Genomic DNA, 17,892 nt, shown 5'->3' with positions numbered 1-17,892 from the left:
TGATTCCCCCCCCCCCCCCCCCCCCCCAATATTTGTTATAAGTCGGTGCCCCTGAATTGATATGTAACTTTAAAATATACTTTGTGCTGAAGGTATACAAATTGAATAACATTCTGCATGTCATTGGGATTGACTGTAGACATTACTCCTATTCTCACAGCTTCAGTACCGCCACGTCTCTGCTATATCCATCCATGCAAGTCCAGCATGGTAAGCAGGAGAGCATCCTTGAAGTTTGAAAGAAGACATTGTCATACCTGATTGTAAGTATGGCTGGTGAGCTTTGCCTGGATAGCTCAGGCAGTAAGAACATTGCCAGAGAAAGGCTTCAATTCCAGATTTGAATCCCTGTGTGGCACACTGTCTTAATCTGCCTGATGTATCATGACAATGTTGTACACTTTGCTGCAGAGTGAAAGATTCATTCCAGAAGTTTGTGATAGTTCACATCATCTTCCTTTGTTTACACTTGTTGATCCCAGTTAGCCCAACCTGCTGTATATCCCATACACCTTAGCATTATTCAAGAATGGGCCATATAAACATTTTTCATGGAACCTCTTTTTCTAGACACTGGGTTCCCTGTATCTTCCAAATGAATCGTAGCATCCAATTGCTTTACCTAAAGCTCAGCGTATATCATTCCATTTCATTGTTATTCCCACATATTTGTAAGACACCCAAATAGTTGCGATTCCATTAGCCATGTACTCACAGGCCGCTACACTTTTATGTTTCCAGAAATGTACAACAACTTTACCTTTGTTTATACTAAGAATCAGTTGCAAGTTTTTGCACCAGGCGAATGTTTTGTCGACAACGAACGAAATGTTACGTCAGCTTGTAACGGACAGTTTTACACACAGTTAATCGTATCATATGTGAGAAGTGTTAAGATTGCGTCTAATGCTGTCTGCCTAGTAATTTACGTATAATATGAACAGCAATGGTCTTCTTCGCCACGTTAGGTGTCGTCCCTTTAACGTTAAAAGTGCGAAAAGACTGCTTTCACGTTTGTGCATCAGGGAATTACGTTTTTGTGTTCTTTGCTACGGCAAAATCTTGAATCTGTTACTATGAAAGAGTAAGAGAAAATGCAAGCTCCATTATTACGAAAGTTTAAGTGTAGCTTGTAATGACGTTTTGGGATGCTGGTGACCACCGTGCTACATACATTGTTTAGATGTCGTGACAGTTTTGCCCCATGTGCAGCCAGAATTACGTTTTGCAGCATTATTTATGTCGGTTCACGCGAAGCGTTGCAGCGTGACTGGGAAGACTTGTGTTAACTTATATTCGCAGTTGATTATAGACAGTATTATTCGTTTCCTCCTTCCATTAGAAGCAAAGAAAAACTTTTATAGCTACAGCGTATTCCAGTACGAAAGTATTTTGTTTGCTAATTGAAATATGATAAATGGTCGTGCAATGTCAGTATTTAAATTTTGGATTATTTTACTTCAACTAGGAGCTTACTAGTCCTAGTATCATAACTTCAGGATTTAGCATATAAATTCGAGTCTTTACGTTGCACTAAGATTACCGGCCCAGATGTGACTATATTATTGTGATTGTAGTAATAATGGCGTTGCCATTTTGGTAAAAATACAGGTGCGCTAATTTCACGGTGTGCAGATTCGAACGCCAAGATAGCTAGCTCATAGCTGGTCGTTGAGTCCGCTGACACAGGTTCTTCGGAGCGAATGCGCGCGCATCTGAGCAACAGGTGCTGCGACTGTGGCGGTCCCAACCAAGCGGAGCTGACAGTGTGCTTCTGGGATCAACGCTATTAGCATCACCACACGATTACCCGCTGTCCTTCGTTTCTTATTCTTCGTTTGTACGCTACCAGCCTTGGTACATGGCACTAACGAACCCATCAGAGTTTTCATGATCACACTAATAAATTCATACGAATTAATGTAGCTCTCCGAAATTAAAAGCTGAATGCTTGTAGGAAAGCATACCGAATACACCAAAATAAGCTTTGCAGCAGTGTGGCGTGACACACGATTGCATGAGACCTTAATGTTTTGGAAATTCAGCGCTGCACATTTTTTTACAGCTTTCGCTGTGAGAAACTGAATACAATTTTTTTCTCACTGCTTACGTTCATCAGTCCCAAAAATATATACTAGTGTTATACGGAAGCTGTAGCAACGCTAGGGCGTAGAAACGAGAAACGGTATTCTATTAGCTCATCAGAGCTGCTTTAATGTTTAGACATCTTCATTCGTGACTGTGGACACACGTTAGCTTACCATAACATAATGCCAAGGTTGTTTTAGGCTTTGCAAGAAAGGTTTCTGCGGTTGGGAAGGTGCTGAATATCTTCTCATTCGAAGTGTGGAGTTAGACCAGTTAGCAATACGCCCCGTGATTGCGACAGTGTGGTGTTTGAGCGGAGCAACTTACCGACATTCACTGTTATGGTGAATGGTGACCGACGTGCGTTTAGCCTACGAGAGAAGAAAATAAAGACTATTTTTCGGTGTATTAATTCCAACTGATGAAAGCAAATATTTTACAATATTAGCGAACAGGATCGCAAAGGAATCTAAATTTTGTTTTCAAAATGGCTACCGCCCATTCTGAGAAGTTCACCAGTCTACTTTAAGTGGTAGAAGTTCTGAAACTGTGATGATACACAATATATGTTGCTTTCATTGCAGTGGACAGCCACGGAACTCTAAGGGAAATAAAACTGCGAAAACGAAAAAACTCACACACATCGGTTGAAGCAGGCACACTTGGTGTCCGTACTAGTGTTGCTGGAAGCCGTAGTAGTATTCATGTATGTTCGACGCTGTCATAAAGCTAGTTTCCGCAAGTAAAAATCTCATAGCTGAGAGTAATGTTTTGACAATCGTAAAAAGACTACATCGTGACAAGTGTCTCATTTCCGTGTTTGGAGAACTGTGCCTTGAGAGCATTGGATTTGCACCTTGAGAGTGTAGTTGGGGAGGTCGGGGCTCAATATACTCGCTGAGCTGAAGAATTGGAGCGATGAGTATTGCGGAGGCGAGCGTGGACGAGGTGGAGGTGCCAGAGGCGGTCGCGCCGGGGCAGGCGACGGGCGTCGAACCTGCGCCCCACTGCGAGATGGACGCGCTGCTGCTCGGCAGGATGGCGGTGAGTGCAACTCTCTAAACAATAGCTCTATAATTTTTTGTTATTCATTATGTACACTACATGTTAAGGGTAACGAGAAAAGTGCAGGTAAGTCAGTTTGTGGCTGGAGTTGGGTTACTGGCGTCATTCGATGTTCAGTGATGAATAGTTTTTACTGATAGGTCGAAAGGGGCAAATAATGTGTTAGTTCAGCAGGTGGGCATAGTAGAAGTTTTGTTCTACTGTGAAGAAACGGTGAGAGTAAAGCGGAAGGCGTAAAGGAGCACATAGGGCATCCAGCGGGCGACAAAGGGCAGCGCAATGTTGTTGCTTACAGTGTATCAGTGTTTCCTGTTATGAGACTGTACAATCAGCTTCTTTTTTCGCAACACTTGAGATATTTTATACTTCGTAGAATTGGCACTGTTGGTCAGTATAAACATGTTGCCAGTGTTTTTGTATTCTCAATGAGTTCAGAGGAGAATGAAAACATCGATGAACGAACGGAGAAAAGGCAAATGGGGGCGGAGAAAAGGCAAATGGGAGTGCGCAGAAATTTATCTAAATGGGGCAAAGATTCTAAAATTATGATTTTTGAATCGATGAGTTTCAGAAAGTGTCGTACTCCAAGAACTATATTTGAAAGGAAATATCAGATTTTAAGAAAAAAATCGTCAGTGGAAAAGGAGTTGCCCAGGAGCAATCATTTTAACTTATATTTAAAGCTTTCTTTGCTACTTGTCAGACTTATTTTATTGGTAAATGATCAATAATTTTTGTTGCTGCATATTGACTGAACTGCTTCCTGCGCCACCGACAGCTTTAAAAATCATTTATCCCTCTAGTGTTGTAAGTATGGACATCGCTGTTCATCTCAAATTGTGATGGATTATTTGTGACGAGTTTCATTAGCTGTGTTCTGTGACGGTGCGGATAAAATGATTAGTTGCTTGAAGTATCTACAAGACGCCCGTGGCTAAGCATCACATATTATTCTTACCGCTCTATTTTGTGAAATCAGTGCTTTCTTTCTAAGTGGTGAATTACCCCAGAGAATTATTCCGTAAGGCATTATTGAGTGGAAATGTGCGAAATAATCTAGGAGGCTGATGCATTTGTTTCCAAAATTTGACAGTTATACGAAGAGTAAAAGTAGCTGAACTTAATTGTTTGAGGATCTCAGTTAATATGTTTCTTCAGTTCAAGTTGTCGTCAACACGTACAACCGAAAATTTGAAGCATTCTACACAATTTACTGACTCCTGCTCATGTCCTACATCAATTGCAGTAAGACTATATTTTTTATACAGAACTGAACGTAGTGTCTTTTTTCAAAATTTAGGGAGAGTCCTTTTTCACAGAACTACTTAATAATTTTTTGAAAAATACCTTTTACCAACTCTTCTGTTGCTGTCTTTTTAATGGTATTTATTATAACACTAGTATCGTATGCAAAAAGTACCAGTTTCACTAGTTAATTGTCAAGTGGAAGGTCTTTAACATATGCAAGGAATGGGAGAGAATCCAAAATTGAACTCTGTAGGACTCCATTTGTGATTCCTGCCCAGTCACTAATTTTTTTTCTTACCTTTCCAACATCATCTGCGTTATTCAGCACAACCTTTTGCGTTCTGTTTCTAATGTATGGTTCATATCAGCTGTGCGTACATATAAACTATACTGTACCACAAACGTTTGATAGTTATCCATACGTAAAATATAAGCACATTTCATTAATATGTGGAAAGCACTTCCTTTTATTTTATCAATATGAGTACTGATACCAAATTTTTGATTTAGCGATCTGAAATTACATCCTCGTAAAATCCATATTGTCCAAAGAGTTTACCGTGTGTAATGTGCAATGGTAAAACGTTGCACTCTAATTATGGAGGACGGCAGTTTATGCCCCTTCTAGCCATCCTGGTTCATGTTTTCCGTAATTTCCTTCTACCGTTTAATGTGAATGGATTACATGCATAAATTGTCACACATTTCTTTCACATAGTTTAATTTTTTTGTGATACACTTTCAAACATAACTTCTTGCAAATGACTATTTTGTACTCGCTGCAGTGGCATGTAGTGTCATTTATTGCAGCCTTTCCCGTTTGTCTATAAGACAATATGGTTCCATAGTTCAAAAAATGAAGAAGCACCAGAAAAGAGTGCAACATTTCGAGGAAAGTTTTACGAAATCAAGTCGACGTCTGACACAATCGTTCTTTCACAAACTCAAGATTATCGTCTGAATAGTCGATATCGTCATCATCACTGTCACTATCGGCAAAATCTTGCCACAATTTACGCAATATTTCGTCGTCCATAAGATCACACGAAGCCACGTTTCTTTGCGTACTGAACGAACAGCTGCCGCCGTTCTGCAGCATGACTTCATGCAACAAACGGCTGTTTCAGAAATTGCATGTCCCTCGGAACACAATGAAGACCCGTCAGTATATGTGGTTTCGTATTTAAAAGTGGGAGAAATTGTATCCCGCTACATGTCGAGATCGACAATCTACCGAAATTATCCTCTTCCTGTTCAGTTGCCGGGATTGGCAGTCAAAGTGTTAATAACAGTAATTGTACTTATATTTAAATGCATTATTCAATACGAGACACTATCAACAATTTTTACTAGGTGTTTGAATGTCATTTCTCTTTCACTCATAGCTTTATAACAGCCTTAATTAAATTTCATATTCCTTGCTACGACGATTTACCGTATATGAAGACGACTACTATAGTAATCCTCATTCACGAACTTAGTTGACGGCTGAATGCACCAATGTAAATTAAAATTTAGTACATATTAAAATAATACTTTATGCGTAAGTAGTATAGTTTGTTACGAAACAGGAAAAATACTCTCTGAAGAAGCTCTTGACGTTTTTGGATACGGCTGTTAGTTGCCAGCTGCATATTAAGAATATTGTGAGCCGCGTGTATACTTGATTGGGGCCGCAATGTGACGACCATTGCTCTAAAGCATCCGCCAGGATCGGCCGATAGGGCCGATTCGTAGCAACCTAGGACTGAACCGAGGTCATACTTTCTCCCCTGTTTGATACAGACGTGCCAACTGTACTGCAGAATTCGTAATTTTGAATGAATACCCAGTGTTCCACCAAATACAGTTTGAGAAGGCTCCTGGACATCTGTTCAACCCTGATATTTCACACTTTCTCTCTCTCTTCTAGCGTACAAAATGATATTTCTTCTTTTTGTTTGAGGCACATGGGTGTACAGATGAAAACATCTACAGCATAACATGATCGTATTATACAGTCACCCTGCCGAGTAAAATCGAATGCAGGCTGTGAAAACCTTGAACTTACTTCTTTGTCCAAGAACTAATGCTCACATATTGTTGTGGTTTTGATTAACTTGTGTAGCTGGTGAAGGGGCTGTCCTTGTGAGAATTTGGGAAGGTTGTCAGGCAGACACCATGCAGGCACGTTTGTATTGTATGTTAACCGGGGACCTAGGAACGACGGAGAGACTCCGTCCCCGCCGCAGCCGCAGTGGTCCACAACCCCACGACGACTACCGCAGTCCACTTCACCCCTCCGCCAGCCCCTCACCGAACCCAGGGTTATTGTGCGGTCCGGCCCCCGGTGGACTCCCGAGGGAACGTCTCACACCAGACGAGTGTAACCGCTATGTTTGCGTGGTTGAGTAAGGGTGGTGTACGCGCACGTCGAGAACTTGTTCGCGCGGCAATCGCCGACATAGTGAAACTGGGGCGGAATAAGGGGAACCAGTCCGCATTCGCCGAGGCAGATGGAAAACCGCCTAAAAACCATCCACAGACTGGCCGGTTCACCGGACCTCGACACAAAACCGCCGGGCGGATTCGTGCCGGGGACCAGGCGCTCTTCCCAGCACGGAAAGCCGTGCGTAAGACCAGACCGCACGGTCAACCGGGCGGGCTCAGGCATGTTTACTTTATGCTGGCTGCTGGATTTGCAGTTGGACAACAGTTGTACGAGGAAACGACAGAGAAAAGGTCCCATACTCTTCTTTGTCAATCTTTACATCCGCCATGAATGCAGAACTGCGCTGATATCGCCGCCGCACCAAGTAGCCTGTGTACCGATCGTACACTTTTACTCGGCCCATGAGCGGAGCATGCTGAGAGCGGAAGCTTCCGATCGGCTCAGAGCGCATAGGCTGTTGGCTCCCAGGGCAACCATCTTACAGCTACAGCTTATAAAAGAAACGAACTTCTAATGGATTAATGCGTCACAGACAGCATCGTATGTGCGATATTTCAGAACCAGGGCAAAAACTTGATAGTGACTATGTCCATTTTGTAGCGCACACCTTCTGAAGAGTTCGGTATACAAAACATATATGATCGAGGAACTGTAATACATGTTATTTTGTCTTAAATTTGACAAAGTGCAGTGCCACGCCTCTTCACACAGCATTCTTCTATATTATCGCACGTCACTGTATTTCGCTCTGTGGAATTCAAATTGTATATTTTGTAAAATTGTATATTTTGTAATGGAGGCCATCAAGCCTATATTCAGGGCAGTGGAAATTAAAATGTCCTGTGGTGCCTCTCCTGCTCCCAGTCAGCCGGTTTCACATCCTACCCTCCCCCCCCCCCCCCTTCCTCCTTAAAAAAACTCACAATTAATGCTGGGTGGATTTATTTCTGACAGAGAGAATAAGAACTCCTCAGAAAATTTGCACTCTTTATTGCATATTAGCTAATAACTTTATCTTTTATGCGACATAAAATTAAATATAGGAAACACAAAAGCAGTAAAGACAAGAGACAGGCAACGGAGTACACATTTCTTTAATCCTTAGATCCCAGAAGTGTTTTCTCTCTCATCTTGCTACAACTTTGCACGTCGCGCTTTCCTTTCTGCGAAATAATCTATTACCTCACCAAAGTTCGTAAAAAGTTTTGTTACATGAAAAATCAAAATGTCGTAGTCTAATACTGAAAACGGTGTTAACATGAATAGTACACAATAATGGTGTGGTTTCTCGATTTGATTACGTCCGTTTTGTCCCTGTCTGCTACATTACTGGCCATTAAAATTGCTACACCAAGAAGAAATGCAGATGATAAACGGGTATTCATTGGACAAATATATTATACTAGAACTCACATCTGATTACATTTTCAAGCAATTTGAGTGCATAGATTCTGAGAAATCAGTACCCAGAACAACATCCTCTGGTCGTAACAACGGCCTTGATACACCTGGGCATTGAGTCAAACAGAGCTTGGATGGCGTGTACAGGTACAGCTGCCCATGCAGCTTCAACACTATACCACGGTTCATCAAGAGTAGTGGCTGGCGTATTGTGACGAGCCAGTTGCTCGGCCACTATTGACAAAACGTTTTCAATTGGTGAGAGATCTAGAGAATGTGCTGGCCAGGGCAGCAGTCGAACATTTTCTGTTTCCAGAAAGGCCCGTACAGGACCTGCAACATGCGGTCGTGCATTATCCTACTGATATGTAGGGTTTCGTAGGGATCGAATGAAGGGTAGAGCCACGGGTCGTAACACATCTGAAATGTAACGTCCACTGTTCAAAGTGCCGTCAATGCGAACAAGAGGTGACCGAGACGTGTAACCAATGGCACCCCATACCATCACGCCGGGTGATACGCCAGTATGGCGATGACGAATACACGCTTCCAATGTGCGTTCACCGCGATGTCGCCAAACACGGATGCAACCATCATGATACTGTAAACAGAACCTGAATTCATCCGAAAAAATGACGTTTTGCCATTAGTGCACCCAGGTTCGTCGTTGAGTACACCATCGCAGGCGCTCCTGTCTGTGATGTAGCGTCAAGGGTAACCGCAACCATGGTCTCCGAGCTGATAGTCCATGCTGTTGCAAACGTCGTCGAACTGTTCGTGCAGATGGTTGTTGTCTTGCTAACGTCCCCATCTGTTGACTCAGGGATCGAGACATGGCTGCACGGTCCGTTACAGCCATGCTGATAAGATGCCTGTCATCTCGACTGCTAGTGATACGAGGCCGTTGGGATCCAGCACGTCTTTCCGTATTACCCTCCTGAATCCACCGATTCCATATTGTGCTAACACTCATTGGATCTCGACCAACGCGAGCAGCAATGTCGCGATACGATAAACCGCAATCGCGATAGGCTACAATCCGACCTTTATCAAAGTCGGAAACGGGATGGTACGCATTTCTCCTCCTTACACGAGGCATCACAACAACGTTTCACCAGGCAACGGCGGTCAACGGCTGTTTGTGTATGAGAAATCGCTTGGAAACTTTCCTCATGTGAGCACGTTGTAGGTGTCGCCTACGGCGCCAACCTTGTGTGACTACTCCGAAAAGCTAATCATTTGCATATCACAGCATCCTCTTCCTGCCGGTTAAAATTCGCGTCTGTAGTACGTCATCTTCGTGGTGTAGCAATTTTAATGGGCAGTAGTGTAGATGAAAAGAAATAAGCCTTTCAAATATTGCAGCAATATCATGCCTTTTAGGCCTACTACAAGCTAAATGTTTTATGTTATGAAATAGTTTCACATTTCATTTATACGCTCCAGTTTATCAAGCAAGAGATCGAAAAGTAGTAGTTATACGAAATTTTTATATAAATTTGGAATCGTTATATTCTTCCATATCACTAATTCTGTAACTATTCCTGCCATTGTCAAATCTTATTATCCAGCCAACGTTAGTAACCTTGCCAGAATCGCCGGTTTGGTTATCCTGCATTTATTCCCCGGTTAGGCGTTATTACGTGTTCGTACAATGTGTTTTCCGCTCTATTCCGAGAATAGAACTTAGGCAGTTGCTAACCGGGTATTGTACAACTGGCCCTTAGTAGTATAGCGATCTGGCAAAAATTTTCCGTCCAAATTTCACTTTCATGGATACACCGAGAAGATAGTAATCTTTCTTACCTGTTTTTCCTGTTAGTTTTTTATTTCCACTCTGGTAGTCTGAACCTATGGATTTCGCTAATAATTATAGTAACGCTTATCATTCGCACACCCAGTCGACCTCATAAACAAACAGCGCTTGGCATTCAAAGGTTCGTGTTTATTCGGCTCAGCTCGTATAGTCCCATCCCATTTTGTCTGCAGGAAAGTTTTTTTCATTTCTAGGTGCCACGAGGATTCCCCTGGCAAAGGCGTCAAGTACACTATGCACGCATTCAAAAATTAACTTATGATTCGTTCAGAAATCAACTTAGAATGTGTTCAAAAAAAAATTAAAAAACCAACTGGGATGCGCTTCAAAAGAATATGAGCAATCGATAGACCAACGTGCCTTGGATGCAAGGCGCTTTGTGAAACAAGTACCCCCCCCCCCTCAAGAATATGAATTTGCCCCCCCCCCCGCCCTGAAATTGGCGCCCGGGGTAGATACCCTGGTTTGCCCTCCCCTCTCCTCTCCCCCCTCTTAGATCCGGGCATGATCATAGAAGGGACACAAAAGAAAGCATGACCTTGATGTGTGAGTAGTCAAAAATAGAATCTTATTATTACGAAATAAGTATTACTTATGAAAACTATAAAGACTGACTAGGTAGAAGTAAAAACTTACGAAAGTACGAGTTACTTCCACTCTCATCTTCCGTCGAAGCGTCAGTGCTGTAGTCTTTACGAAATAAGTATTTTTTATGAAAACTATAAGGTGCGAATAGGTCAAAGTAAAAACTTACGAAACTAAGAGCCGATTCCATTCAGTTGCTCCGTGCTTGAGTCGTCGGATTAGGTGGTGCTGCCTGGACCTGCATTAATGACAATATTGTCAACGGTAATTTGCATCACACCGACACACCTCTCAGCTCTCGCGCCTTTCGGCAGCAGTATTCCCAGTCTTCGGTGCTGAAAGACTGATAGGCAGTGTCAGCAAATTTTAAAAAGTTTCCAGCAGACATATCCCCTGTTATACTTCGTCTCTGATTTGTCGTTTTAATTTAGCCCATGCAAACTCAACTGCATTCAGATCGCAGTTGTATGGCGGGAATGTGACGAATTTGTGCGCTTTACTTGCGGCCAATTGGTCAGTTACATACGATTTTTCGGAGGACCGGTTTTGGAGAATTAACTCAGGTCCTCATTCCGCATGCTTTCGTCACATCGGACCTATCTAGTTTGCAGCCACTCGACTATCGTCGCCTCCGTGTCATATCTCATCTGTTGTTTATCGACCTTCCTGCAACGATAGGGTGCACTATCGAGCCACCCCTGGACTTTGGCAGCGTTTCCCAAAGCTCATACTTGTATACCCAGGACTCGTCAAGGTAGCAAATTTTAGTCCCAACTTCTCTGACATTTCTCATTTCAACTACGAAGCGAGACTTCCAGAACACTATGTCTCCGCGTTCAATTAATAAATGCCTCTTATTTTGGACCTTTTTTCACTTGAAGCCCATGGGTTTTATTAATATCTTCAAGGAGGTAGCACTCCATTTCCAGTCGATTATACTTTTTAGTACATACAGCAAATTACTTATGGTGGGTACAATCTTCTTTTGGGTATAAAATTCTTCGTTAGTTTCTCTAATTACCCATTTATTAAAATCATCGACTGAAGTCTGAATTTCGCCACTTCTTCTCCTAAGAGGGGTAAAAGAAAAATAATTCTTAGAAAGTTAGACTGCACTCTGCACTGAATACATCGAAATGAAGTGAAATTGCATTTGTCATTACAAGAAATTTGCAATAGTGCTTCTATAAAAAATTATTTGGCAGTAATATTGAAAATACCCTTAGACCATGGCAATATTTTCGTTATTAATGGTTTGGCAGTAATAACGAAAATACTGCCGTGGTATAGGGGTGAAACGTCCCCTTAGAAAAATTATACATGACTGTGCTGAAACTGACACACAATATTTTTAGCGCAACGTAATCTGACTTTTAATAATCTCTACAAAAGAATGGCCCTGACTAACATTAAACTATACCTTTCACCAATCACTTACCTCACAAAAATCTTCGTTACTCGAACTACTGCAATACAGCGAGCGCCACTACTGCCAGCTAAATAAAAGATTCAAACTACTGAAGGCACTAACTACTAATAGGCATAGTTAGCAAATGAAAGATTTTTATAGAGAACAAACAATGTATTTACCTTAATAGTGTTCAAAAGTCATAATATATATAGCAGTTCATGACATCCATTCTTACAAATGTACTGTTTCTGATGGGCACACGTCCAGATCATCCGCTCTCAAAAATCCGCCATCTTACTTCCCCACATCCACCACTGCTGGCGGATCACCTCCAACTGCGCAACGCTACGCGCTGTTAACATCCAGCTGCTCAACATTACAATAGCAAACAACAATGCAAACCAGCCACAGACTGCACACAGCACAGCCAGTGATTTTCATACAGAGTGCTACGTGGCGTTACCAATATAAAAGCCTAAACAGCCTACTTACATAGCCCCCATGCTCCCCACAAAAAATTTTACAAATTGTTTTGGGCAGTGGCCAATACAGATTTGAAAAAATTTTTCATAATCATAATTACATTAACAAAGAAATCAAATGCACATACTTATTGATACAATGTTGGTCAAAAGCTAAAATTTTCTCACAGTCCATAAAGACAGTAATTACAGTTTTTTTTACAAAGTCTCATTAGTAAAAGAAATTGCAGTCAGAAGTAGTGGATTTCCATGCAGTCTTGAAGAAGTAGTGTTGTCCTTCCAACAGAAAGACAGTGCTGACTCTTGACATGCAGACAGGTAATGGGCAACAACAGAGCAAACCCACAGCAGAGTCAGTCGAAGTTTTGAAGAATATTGGTAGGTAGGTCATCACAGAGCAAACCCACAGCAGTCCTAGTAGAGATTATGGTATTGGTGGGCCACCAGAGGTGCAGACCCACTGCAGTCCTTGCAGAAATAATGGTATTGGTGGGCCATCGAAGGTGCAGACCCACTTCAGTCCTTGTAGAGACGGCCAGCAGCCATCTGTTGCGACTGTGCAGGTGCACAATCACCATCGAAGAGTCTTGCGGACAATGTAGCAAGTCCATAAACCACCACTTGTGCACTCACAAAGTTTTTGGAATTGCCCTTAGAACCAGCAATGCTGTTATCCAGTCCCTTGCTGAATTATTAACACACGTTCAAACACTAACAGTCCCAACTTCGCACATATTGTGCATTACTATGACTAACAGAAACATGTGCACTGCAGTGAATGCTGAACTGGTGTCCATTATAATTTTATTACATGAGAATACAATTACAAAGATACAGAAAACATCATTAAAAACATAATAATACAGATAACATTTGTAGTAATACTGGCTTTACAAAAGAATAGAAATAAACATATACATCAGTGTTACAGGAATTATGACATAAGTAAATATATAAAATCTTGAGAATAGTTTTCGAAACATTAATTTCACATATGAGCTTTGAAACAGAACAGAATAAATAATGTCTAAACATCTCTACAAAGTAAATAACATATTATTAGAAAAATTCTGCAACATAACTCTTATTAGCTAAACACATAAAGACAGGAAAAACACAAATTCACATAGCATAACAACACACAAGTACAGGACAGGGTTTGTTTTCAGTGTGACATTTGATACTGCAGTCCAACCCAAAACTTCATTCCGTAGATCTTTCCTCTTATTTCAACATTTGTTTCCACCAAAAAAATCCTATCCAAGCATGCTTTCTGTATTCTGTTCACATCTGCTTTCAAAAATAGTTTTTCTCCACTGTACACTACTTTTTTTGGCCAAACCATTTTCTTATAGCTTCTCAATGCATTTCTTCTAATTCATTACAACTCGTTCTCTTATATAGCCTACCCCATCTTAATCTAACTTAAATCTACTGAGCTCAGATGCTAAACTAAGGGACGACGCAATGCAGCAGTACAAAACAATTAACACAAACAGCAATGACAAAAAAATGGAAATTGGCAAAGCAAGCAGCAGTATATATAAATTAGCAAAGCAATTGCAATATTACAACTAATATTATGCAATGTGCAGCAACAAGAAAAATAAATCAGTAGTAAAACTGGCTTAACAGAGTAATACAAAGTGAAATTCAGTAGCACCATGCCTGGCAAACAGCAGCAGCACATGCAAAAACTTATATCTAAACATGACAAAGCTCAAGCAGAAATAATAGTACACTAAAGACAACAATGCAGATAAGGGAAATGTCTATTCACATCTTAATATCTATGTCATTAAAGTGGTGCACCACAAGAAGTTATTCTACAAAAAAATTACCAAGTAGTTGAAAAGAAAATTATCTATGCAGTAACTGTTATTAATCCCTTCTTATTGTTCTTTCCTATCCAAGTGCTCCTTTTTCGAAGAATGTGGATCATAAAATTATTATGTAATAGATCTGTTGACAGAAAATGTTCACATTAGCAAATGCATTTAATTTTATTTTATAAAACCAACGTTGCAACACAGCTGGAAACCAGATATAAAATGAAATAAGCAACTATGTACAAAGGAAAGCATAAAAATATCATTCAATAGTCATGTGGCATTTCATAAGTTAGTAGAAATTCTCTCAACTCTCGTAGAAAGACACTTGTCATAATCAGGTGTGCAGATGTAAGTATCTTTCCATGTAATGAACGTGTCGTATTTGCGATGCTTTCTAGAAAGGAATGTCAATAGCGAGGTTAATGGCCTCTCCTTTTTTTTCCACCTGTGCCTCTGAAAGGCACACACTAATGGCTTTTTCCAGGCGACTGTCACACAGCTGGGTGCTTACAGTGACCTTTCTTCCTTACCGAAATATTTATGACATCAGTTTCCGCTACAGTGACAGTTTGATACAAATAAAATTTCAGAGGTCGAAATAATTGCGTTACAAATCTGTAAAAACAAAATCCTCTAAATATAACAGTGTCCAAAAAATTTTCGCTGGCATTGTGATACATTCACGCATTTACACACATTTCATAACTCTTAAAGTACGATTCTTGGTTTCCAACATCCTTTTTCACAAGTCAGAGTCCCTAACCACTACTCATTATTCGCTACCTTATTACACATATACATATTCGTCGACACTTCTTCAATATTTCATCATAATAAATACATAGCATAATCAAATTCCTCATATAGCATCAGCTTATTGATCATAAACATACCTCAACAGCAAAATACACATGGTCATCGTAATAATAACATCATAACACCTCAGTCAAATTTCAAAATCGTCGTAGCTTCCTCCAATAATATCAAAACCTAAAGAAAATTTTCTGCTCATTTCAATAGTGTCATCTACCTCAAACGTACTTTAAAAATCGTGATCCCATACCAAATACATCATTCAAAGCTCTCATAGTGTCACAATGGTTCCGAAAAAATATGAACAGTTCACAAAGTACAGACAAAATATAAGTGTGAAGTTATCCAACTGTGTAATTGTGTAAACATGTGTCACTGATGTAGTAAAAAGATGTTTGTTTCTCTGTCAAATAATCAGATAGCTGTGTAATTCTGTTTTAGAGGAATATGGTACCGATGTGTAAAGTTGTATAAGCAAATACCATATTAGCTAGGGCTCCTTATGTTTGCCACACATATGGTACACAAAGTAAGCGTGTACCCCCCCCCTGAGGATTAATGTAATTATAACCTCAGGTGTTACAGTTTACAGCAATGGAATGAAATGTAACACGGAAAACCTTTGTATCATTGTAATTCAAAAATCTTTAAAAATAAATGGTTTAAGTACAAAATTAATCACTCAAATGCGTGTCCTGTAGCGCTAAATGTGCGTCTTGTGGTAAGATAATTCTGTGGAAGTGTCGTAGTTATCGTCCTCTGTAAGCAAAGTTCTGCTGAAGTCAATGTACTTACCTCATCATAAATGAAAGTGAAATGCTTTGCGTATAGATATCGTAGTTATTATGTACCTTACCGTGATCAAGAAAGTACTATAATTGTAACGTATTGTTGTGCTACGAAAAAGGCTGTCTCATTGTAGCTATACCACAAAAGTTACTACTAAAACATGTTTTACTTTCCAGAATAATACAGAAAAACTGTGCAGATATAAAACAGATACACCGCAAAAGCAACAATGTAAATTGTGTCACATATTAGTAGCGTCGTGATATAATCGTGTAGCTATCAAAGAAACCAAATGCTAAGTCATCTTTAATCTCACCGAATGTACTTCAAATAAAGGGTATCTTTTCAAGTAAACCAAAATGTTGCATTAAAATCTCATTAGCAATATATGTTCTAAGTATGTAAGCCTGATAGTCGTTACGTAATCGTGCAACTAACAAGCAAGAATGTAAACACACAATAACACTGTGTCGTCTGTTCACTATAACAATGCATTCGTAAGTTCTGTTTAAATAAGTTCTCTTGGTTCTTGACTGGATATTTAACTTCAAACATTGTTGCATGTTAACAGTTTCTAAGTCTGACAAAGCATACTAGTAATGTAAAATGAAAAATTTAGTAGCAAAGACTAAGTTAAAAAGCAGATTATCTCTCAAGAAACGGTTTTACATGTGTAGTGTGGTGCAATCCTTTACCCTTTCTAGTGCACAGAGTTTCAACTTCAAAGTAATTATCATGTTGTATACGTCGGTAAGGAATACTAAAATTTTTCTCAAGGTTAGTGTCTATGTTATTTTTCTCTGAGCCAGCCGGCGCACGTGGCTGCCTGCGGTGCGAGTCACTGTCTGTCTCTTTGCTGGCGCGCGTCGTTATTGGGATTAGGAGACCTAACTTCTACAAATTCACCTTGTCGAGAGGGCCCTGACCTGTTTGAATCCTGCCAGTTCTGATGAAATTCAAGTCTGTCGTTACGATTATATTGTCTGTCGTCATGTCGGTGGATTCCATAGTTTCTTTCTTGCTGGTCACGTGGTGGAGAATTTCTCTCTGAATCGTAACTGCGCGCTGAACTGTTGCATCTGAAGTTATTCTGTCTCCCTTGATAATAATTGTTTTGGTTCTCATATTGTTTGTTTCTATGGTTATCTCTGTCATATTCATTACTACGGAAATGCGATCTTTCTCTGTAACTATTATTCTGCCAACAGTTGTCATACGGGTGGTGTCTGTTTTGGTCACGATTTGCGTTGTAAGAATAGACTTGTCGTTTCCAGTTATTATTTCTGCCATCGCAGAATTGCGACGGATGCGACCTGTAATTGTTGTGTTCCTGTTTTCGCGTTCCGCGATTGTCAGTGTCAATTTCCAATTCTTGTAACAGTCCCTGAAAAGCTTCAATGTCGTCTTTGCAATGTCCTGCCAAAGTAATATATCGTAAATGTTCAGCCAATTTGATTAAGCAAATGCGGATGAGTTTGAGGGGCTGTATGGGTTTGAAAGATACTGATTCGTATGTAACATGTCTTCGAAATATTTGACAAGACTGGAAAATTCAGATTGTTCGAAATGTTTCATCATTATGATGCTATGTTTTACTCGGTCTTGTGTAGCTTGAGACCAATGTGCTGAGAGGAATGCATGATAAAATTCTCCTTCACTGTGGCAATCGTGAATGACCAATCGCATTCTTTCAGCTGGTTCATTCTCCAAGTAGCCACACATAAATTCTAATCTGTGCTCTAATGACCAGTTGGGGGGAAAACAATGAGAGAATTGATGGAGCCACACTTGTGGATGAATGTCGTTGGCAGAATTCTTAAATGATTTGAATTTACGTGTAGTAATGAACAGCTTATAGTCAAAATCATCATGTCGGCGAGTCGCATATCGGTCATTGTTACTTCGTTTCGACGGTTCCATCTCAAAATTCG

Source organism: Schistocerca nitens, chromosome 7 (assembly GCF_023898315.1).
Source record: "Schistocerca nitens isolate TAMUIC-IGC-003100 chromosome 7, iqSchNite1.1, whole genome shotgun sequence".
NCBI classification, from domain to species: Eukaryota; Metazoa; Arthropoda; class Insecta; order Orthoptera; family Acrididae; genus Schistocerca; species Schistocerca nitens.
Note: the sequence above shows the minus strand (reverse complement) of the source record.